Source organism: Carlito syrichta, unplaced genomic scaffold, assembly GCF_000164805.1.
Source record: "Carlito syrichta isolate Samal-C Ts95f unplaced genomic scaffold, Tarsius_syrichta-2.0.1 Scaffold304732, whole genome shotgun sequence".
Lineage (NCBI taxonomy): Eukaryota > Metazoa > Chordata > Mammalia > Primates > Tarsiidae > Carlito > Carlito syrichta.
The window spans coordinates 435,817-444,568 of NW_007248828.1; the positions used below are offsets into that span (position 1 = coordinate 435,817).

The window sequence follows — 8,752 nt, forward strand, 5'->3', positions numbered from 1 at the left end:
AAATTGTGGCAAGTATCAAGAGAGAAGTGGCTTATCACACAAAACGGTGTGATTATTAACTCATTTCTCATCAAGACAACGGTAGTCAAAAGGCAAAAAGATTACATATTTTAAGTGCTAACTCAAATCCACATGAAAAAATAAAAAGTATCAGTAAAAATAACTGCATAGTAAATAAGAAAAATGTATATTTTGCTGATAGCTACATTCCTTGTTTCCTATAAAAGTTAAAACACAATTGCATAATATAATAGTTATAAATCTATGTTGATTTGCACAGTATTTATAAACATGTAATTTGTGATAATAAATTACATTGGAGCTAAATAGGAGCAAAGCTTTTGTATGCTATTGAAATTAAGTTGGTATTAATTTGGAAGAGACTTGTATCAGTTGAGATGCTAATTGTCATTCTCAGGCAACCACTAAGGAAATAAGAATATTATTTCTATAAATATATAGAGAAAGAAATGACACGTTTTAAAATGGTACAGTATGAAATACCTATTGTACATAAAAGAAGGCAGCAATTAAAAAACTGGAAAAAAAATGCAAGGCATGTAGAAAAAAATAGACATGGTATATGTAGATCTTACTTTATTAAAAATTGCATTAGATGCATTAATTCTTTAATTAAAAGGTGGAACTTTGCAAAACAGATAAAATAAATGATCCAACTATATGCTGACTGCAATAGAATCAGATTAAAATACAGAACACAGATAGGTTGAGAGTAAAAGAATGGAAACAATACTGTACAAACAGCAACAGAATGGAGCTTGATTGGTTATGCTAATATCAAGCAAAATAGACTTTAAGACAAAATTTGTTACTAGAGACAAAGACTTTATAACAATCAAACATCAATACATCAAGAAGATACAACAACTAAAAATATACATGTACTTAACAATAAAGCCCAAATACATGAAATAAAAACTGATAAAATTCAAGGCAGAAAGAAATAATTCAACAATAGTAGTAGATTTCAAGGTCTTACTTTTAATAATGAGTAGAAGTAGGCAGAAGATTAGTAGTGAAAAGGAAGACTTTACCAACAGTTTACACTACTTAGACCTAATAGATACCTATTGAATTATTCACCTATCCACAGCTTTCAAATGCACATATACCATTCTCTAAGGTTACACCATAAAACAAATCTAATTCAATTTCAAAGTATTGGTGGCATACAGAATATGTTTCTGACAACAGTGAAATGGAATTAGAAATCAATGACAGAAGAAAATTTGGGAATTTCACAAATATGTTGAAATGAAACATCATGCTTCTTAATAAGTAATGGATCAAAAAAAGAAAAAAATTAGAAAGCCATTTGTGGTCAATTAAAACTTTAAAAAATACCACAGCTCATGAAATGTAACAAAAGGGGCACTTAGAAAGGTTATGGTTGCAAATACCTATGTTAAAAAAGAATAAACATCTCAAATCAATACCTTCAACCTTAAGAAATTAGAAAAAAGAAGACCAAAGTAAACCCAGGGTTGGCATAAAGAAGAAAACAATAAAGATTAAAGTGGAAACAGATAAACTAGAGAATCGAAACAGAATAATAAAATAATCAATGAAACCACAAGTTGGTTTTTGAAGGCATCAACAAAATTGACAAAGACTTAATAATAAGAAGAAAAAGTAATCAAATCACTAAAATCAAGAAATAAAAGAGAGGGCACCACTACTGATCTTGCAGGAAAAAAAGGAGGATGATAGCAAATACTATCAGCAATTATATGTCAACCAATTAGATAATCTAGAGAAAATGGACAAGTTCCCAGAAAGACACATCTAATGAAAGTAACTCAAGAGAAAATAGATAATCTGAATAGACAGGTAAAAAGTAATAATAGTAATAAGGAGAAATCCAAGATCAGATGGCTTTACCCGTGAATTCCAACAAAACTTTAAAAAAAGATTTAATACCAACTTTTCACAAGCTCTTGCACAAATCTGAAGAGAAGGGAGTATTTTTAACTCATTCTTTGAGACCAGCGTTATTCTGATACCAAAGCCTGATACCAAGTGGTAAAAGAGAGAAAACTTTCCACCTAAGATCAGGAACAAGAGGAGAATACCACTCTTGTCACCTCTTTTCAGCATTGTGTTGGAGGCTTTCTCCAGGACAATTAGGGAAGAAAAAGAAACAAAAGTTATCTAGTTTGAAAAAGTAATTTTAGTTATCTCTTTTTGCAAGTGACATAATCTTTTGTATAAGAAATCCTAATGCATCCACAAAAATAAACCAGAGCTAATCAATAAGTTCAGCAAGAATGGCAGACAGAAAATTAATATGCAATATTCAATTGTATTCATGTACACAGTCAATTGTATTTCTGTAGTCGCCTACTGAAAATTAAAACAAAGAAATAATTCCTTTATAAGAACATCAAACAGAATATAATATTTATAAATGAATTCAACAAATGAAGTGTAAAACATATGGACTAATAACTATAATATGTAATTGAGAGATACTGAAGAACACCTTAATAAGTGGAAAGGCAGTATGTTCATGGATCAGGAAAATTAATATTATTAAGTTGGCATTATGTCCCAAACTGATCAGATTCAATGCAATTCCTGTGAAAAGTCCAACTTCCTTTTTCAGAAGTGAAAAAAGAGATTCTAAAATTCATATGGAAGTGCATGGAACCCAGTACGGTCAATACAAACTTGAAAAAGAAGGAAAAAGTTGTAGGGCACTCATTTCAAAATTTACTACAAAGCTAGAATAATCAAACAGTGTGATACTGACATAAAGACAGACATATAGACCAATGAAAGATAATTGAGAATTCAGTTATAAATATATGCATATTTTTATAGTCAATTGACTTTTGACATGGTATCAAGACCAAGGAGAAAGATAATTCTTTTTTACCAAACGATTCTAGGACAACTGCAAGAGAATGCAAGAGAATAAATCTGGACACTGCTTCACACCATATATGATAATTAACTCAAAATTGATCAAGGGTCTAAATGTTAGTGTTAAAATTATACAACTCTCAGAAAAAACTAAAAGTATAAATCCTAATAAATTTGGATTGGATAATGGTTTCTTAAGTATGACATCTCAAACACAAACAGTCAAAGACAAATATAGAAGCATTAGACTGTATCACGTTTGATAACGTTTGTGCATAAAAGCATACTATCAAGAAGTAGAAAGACATCCCACAGGATGGAAGAATATATTTGTAAGGTACAAATTTCTAATAAGGACTTGAATTCAGAATATATAAAATAGTTCTACAGCTCAACCATAGAAACAAAAATACTAAGAATTAGTCAAAATTTGAATAAACATATTTCTAAGGAAAATATACAAATGGCTAACAAGCACATAATAAGATGCTGAACAGCATTAGATATCAGTGAAATGCAAATCAAAACCACAATGAGGTGACACTTCGCATTCATTAGATGGCTATATATTTTTTTTTAAAAAAAGAAAATAGCAAAAGTTGTTAAGGATATGGGAAAGTTGGGACTCTTATCTATTGCTGATGAGAATGTAAATTGGTAGAGTTACTATAAAATAATAGTTGGGTAGTTCCAACTATTATAAGATTCCATTTACATAAAAGTCCATAGAGACAGAAAGTAGAGTAGTGGTTGTTAGGGGCCTTGGGAAGGGAAGAATGGGGAGTGATGGTTAAGGAGTACATGTCTTCTTTTGGAAGTGAAAAAATGTTCTGGAATTAGATAGTGATGGTGATTGCACAATCTGTGAATATACTAAAACACATTTTATTTGATCATTTAATATGGTTAATGATTGTATGTGAATTTAAAGCTCAGTAAAAAAATGAACACCTCCCCTTGAACTCAAGTCAAGATTTTCCCCTCATGGTGCCATAAGTTGGACTGATCAGACCCAGGAAATGCTAGAGTGTGGTAGTATTTTAACTTTTTAATTTTAGTGGATGATTATAAGATGTATTTATGTACTCTGAAACATATTTCATATTTATTAGTATTCACTTTTTCCAACCACAACTGAATATCATCCAATGTTTTGGATTTTTAAAAAGATATTTCATTCTTTGGAAATAAGTGTCAACAAGTTAAAACAGACAGGACACTTTCCATATGTCAAAAAGTCTGTCTTTCAGAATCTATCTGTGTCCTAAGGATGGCTGCCTTTTCCCAGTTTGGATGGTGTGACTCTGGGTCATAATGCATGCTGGATATCCATCCACCCTACATATTGTAGTGTGATGCTGTAGGTTCTTACTAAAAGCTGATTGTCTCCCAGCTCTTCTGAAACAGCATTTCTCCTAAAAAATAGTGGCATTTGGAAGAAGAATGATGTTTTACCTATAGATAAAATGCATTATTATTATTTTTTTGAGTTGGAGTCTTACTCCATCGCCCAGGCTGGAGTGCAGCGGCACGCTCATGGCCACCCCAGTGTTGACCCCCTGGACTCTGGCAATCCTTCTGCCTCAGCCTTCCAAGTAGCCAGAACTACAGGCGTGTGCTACCACACGTTGGCTAATTTTTAATTTATTGTAGAGAGGAGGTATTGCAAATTTGCCAAGGCTGGTCTCGAACCTGTCGGCTCAGGCAATCCACTCTCCTTGGCCTCCCAAAGTGCTGGGAAGACAGACAGAGCTACTGAGCCCAGTAAAATGTATTCGTTTTTAGGACCAAAAGAAATGATGTGTCTGATAAGCAGGAGTTGTTGATTCAACAGTTAGTGAATTTATTTTATTTTATTATTATTATTTTTGAGTCAGGGTCTCACTTTGTGACCCAGACTGGAGTATAGTGGCATAATCATGATAATCACGACTCATGGCAGCCTCGACCTCCTGGGCTTAGGCAATCCTTTCACCTCAGCATCCTGAGTAGCTGGGACTACAGGCATGTGCCACCATACTTAGTTAATTTAAAAAAATTTTTAATTTTTATTTTTTTTTAAGCAAAATTATTTCCTTTTTATTCTGTGGATCTTCACTAAAGTAAACAGACGTGTGCATGATTTGTGTCAATTTATACATGATGAGAATTAAGGCTGGAAAGGCTTCTGGGGAAACTCCCACCATTTATTCCAAAAGCTCTTCGGGGTGGGGCCGACTCTCCGACTTCCCCACACTTCCTAACCGGCCTGAACGGACGCAGCTACACTTCCAATGCAGCTTCTTGAAGATGACTGACTGATCTATTTAGAATAGTCCATTCACCTGTTCAGTTTCAGGGTCCAAATCAATATCATAAAAACAGGGCCTGGTGGGGAGTCCAGGCATTGTGCTCATCGCTCCCACTAAAGGGTACAGGAAACCTGCCCCGACGCTGGCACGAATGTCACCAATGGGCAGGATGAAGTTCGTGGGCATGCCTTTTAGTTCTGGGTTGTGAGACAAGAACAAGTGTGTTTTGGTCATGCAGATGGGTAGATTTCCAAAGTCCTGCCTCGTGTAGACGTCCACTTTGTGGTGCACTTCGGGGAGCAGTTCGATGTCATCAGCCCCATAGATCTTCTGCGCAATGATCCTGATTTTGTCCTCCACTGGGAGCTGGAGGTCATAGAGGAGCTGGAAGCTGCTGGGCGCCTGCGCTGCCCTCTGCACGGCCTGAGCCAGCTTCCACCCAGTGCGTGCGCTTAACGGCATCCAAAGCCCCATGTTCCCTGGCCAGGCGGATCACGAGGTCTAGCTCGGCCTTGGTGTCAGTCTTGAACGCATTCACCACCGCCACCACTGGCACTCCAAACATTCTGGCATTTTCTATTTGCTTCTTCAAGTTACTGAAGCCTTTTCCCCACCAGCTCCAGGTTCTCCTCTACATAAGCCTTGGGAAGAGGCAGTCCAACAGTAACCCTGTGACCACCCCTGTGCTTCAGTGCTCTGATGGTGGTGACCAGCACCACCAACACGTGAGGCTGGAGACCAGAGTTCCGGCACTTGATGTTGAAGAACTTCTCCATTCCAATGTCGGTTTTGAATCCTGCTTCCATCACTACAAACCCTTCTGGGCCAACCAGGTTGAGGGCGATCCGATCTGCGATGATTGAGGAATTCCCATGTGTGATGCTGGCAAATAGGCCAGTGTGAACAAACACTGGGGTGCCCTCTAAGGTCTCCATGAGGTTGGGCTTGATGGCATCCTTCATAAGCACCGTCAATGCACTGCTCACTCCCAAGTCCTCAGCACTGATGGGTTCCCCTTTCTTGCTGGATGCCACCACCATTTTGCCCAGTCTTTCTCTCATGTCTTCTAGGGAACTGTCGAGAGCCAGGACAGCCATGATTTCACTCGCTACAGAGATATCAAACTGGGCCGTCTGCGTGTGCCCCTTCTCCGTGGGAGCCTGTCCAATCGTGATCTTTCTCAGGAACCTATTATTGGTGTCCAGCACTCTTTGCCAAGTTATGGTTTCTGGATCGATGTCCAACCTTGCGAATCTGTTTATCTCTTCATCTGTCAGTGTGATAGGGTCAGTCTTTTCAATGCCTAGTCTCCTTAACCTTTGGACTTGGATATCAGAGAATTTCCTCACTCCATTTACTGACGGTGCCAAACAATTAAAGAGAGCCTTGTCTGTCTGGGTCAGTTCATGGAATATCCGAGCATCAATGGCTGTAGCAACCAGGTTATTCGCTGCGGTGATGGCGTGGATGTCACCAGTGAGGTGGAGATTAAACTCTTCCATAGGAATGACCTGCGAGTAGCCACCTCCTGCAGCGCCACCTTTTATCCCAAAGGTGGGGCCCTGAGACGGCTGCCGCACACACGCGAAGACATTCTGGTGGAGGTGGGCGCCCAGGGCTTGCACCAACCCAATGGTGGTCGTGCTCTTCCCTTCCCCCAGGAGTGTCGGAGTTATTCCGGTCACCACCACATATTTCCCATCAGCCTGGTGCTTCAGGCGGTCCGGAGCTGACAGCAGGACTTTGGCCTTGGTTTCACCATATAATTCTACCGCTTCTGGCAGCAGACCAACTTCTCAAGCCAGCTTACCAATGGGCTTCGGTTTGCAAGATGGTGATATATCGCTTGGAATAGGTATCTTGAGGTTAAGTCGGCTATCCTGAATTATCCACTTTCCTGGCTGAAACTTCTCCAGGAAACGCTTTGCACTCTCCGCTATGCTCTGCACGAGCATGGCAACCGTCATGGGCCCAATGCCACCAGGAACAGGGGTAATGAAGGCTGCCCGCTCCTGAGCCTTGCTGTATGCCACGTCACCCACAACTTTTCTCCCATTTGGCTTTGTGTCATCCGGAACGTAACTGATCCCACAGTCGATGACGATGGCCCCAGGTTTGATTCACTCCCCTTTCACCATCTCAGGATGACCAGTTGCAACAACCAGAATGTCACCTTTATTTACCTCCTTATCCACATTGGCCATCTTGGAGTGGCGGGTGGTCACAGTGGCATTGTTCCACAGAAGCAAGTCATGCATCGGGGCCCCTACTATTCTGCTTGGCCCAACCACCACAGCATGCCTTCCAGCAATCTGCACCCCTGTCTCTTTGATGAGTTCCAAGCATCCCTTAGGTGTACAAGGAATGAAGCAGTCCTTCAAGTCGCCTCTAGCAAGTTTCCCAGCACTGACACTGGTCAACCCATCCACATCCTTTTCTGGTGCAATAGCATTGATCACTGCTTCAGTGTTAATGGAATTCTCTGAATCTAAAGGCAGCTGCATGATGAACCCATGCACAGTAGCGTCTTCATTCAAAGATGTAATGTGGTTTATCACCTCAAATTCTGTGACCGTTCTTGGTAGCTTAATGTGTGTGGCTTTGATCCCAATCTCCTCAGCAAAGTCTTCAGTTTCATGTTTATATAAAGATTGGAATCATCTCTGTCGCCGACCTGTAGAATGGCTAGGCCTGGTGTGAAACCAGGTACTTGCACCTTCATCTGAGTGACTTGATTCTTCAGTCTCTCTCTTATGTGTGCAGAGACCACCTTCCTGTTCAGAATTTCCACCGGCACCATGGCCTTTATTAGTCCGCTGCCCACGATGGACACTGCCAAACCCAAGGCTGCACTCTCTCCAAAGCCGCGCGGGACAGCCCAATCCACGTGCTTAGGGACTGCCCTTAATTTTTCAATGTCTCCCACATAAAACAGACAATAGCACTAGACTTGAACATGTGCTGTGGGAACACAGAGCATGACCGTCTCTGTCCTGCGAAGGTTAATATGGAGAGGTGTGGGTAACAATTTGATAGCACTGTGATTAGAATGGATAGTCCATGTTAGGGACTTGCAGGGTAAACATGGTGGAAGGGCAAGCGGGGGAGAGATTGAGGGTGTAGAAAGAATATTGAAAGGTGAGTCAGCAGAAAAACCTGAAATTTAGGCTTAGTAGATAAATGCATGGGAATAGAAGGAGACCAGTGGTTTCGAGAAGAAAAATTGCTGCGTCAAGGACTCTCAGAAAGGACAAGTTAACAGGAATGTGGAAGAAAGGAAGGGAAATATTTGAAAGGCTAAGAGGTTATAGAGAGTGGTTCTGAGACTTTTCAGAGAAAGACAGAGTAGTTCCGGGTGGTAACAGGGTTTATGGTATGATATGAATATTATCATTGCAAAGTTCCTTTACTCAAAAGCAACTCCCAAGTAGGCAATTCAAAGAAGTCAAAATTCTATAATTGCAAGTCATTTATTGTGGTCTATGAAACTAACATTTACTGAAGATTATATTAGGGTACTCTAGAGAAACAGAACCAATAGGAAGTGTGTGTGTGTGTGTGTGTGTGTGTGTATG

At 39.5% G+C, this 8,752-nt stretch overlaps 1 pseudogene across 1 annotated transcript; it reads right to left on the reverse strand.

Annotated features, from left to right (window-relative positions):
- Positions 1-5,154: 5,154 nt before the first annotated feature.
- LOC103263129 lies at positions 5,155-7,977 on the reverse strand (annotated as a pseudogene). Its single transcript, XR_002482122.1, has one exon. The product of XR_002482122.1 is annotated as a C-1-tetrahydrofolate synthase, cytoplasmic pseudogene (transcript).
- Positions 7,978-8,752: the final 775 nt, after the last annotated feature.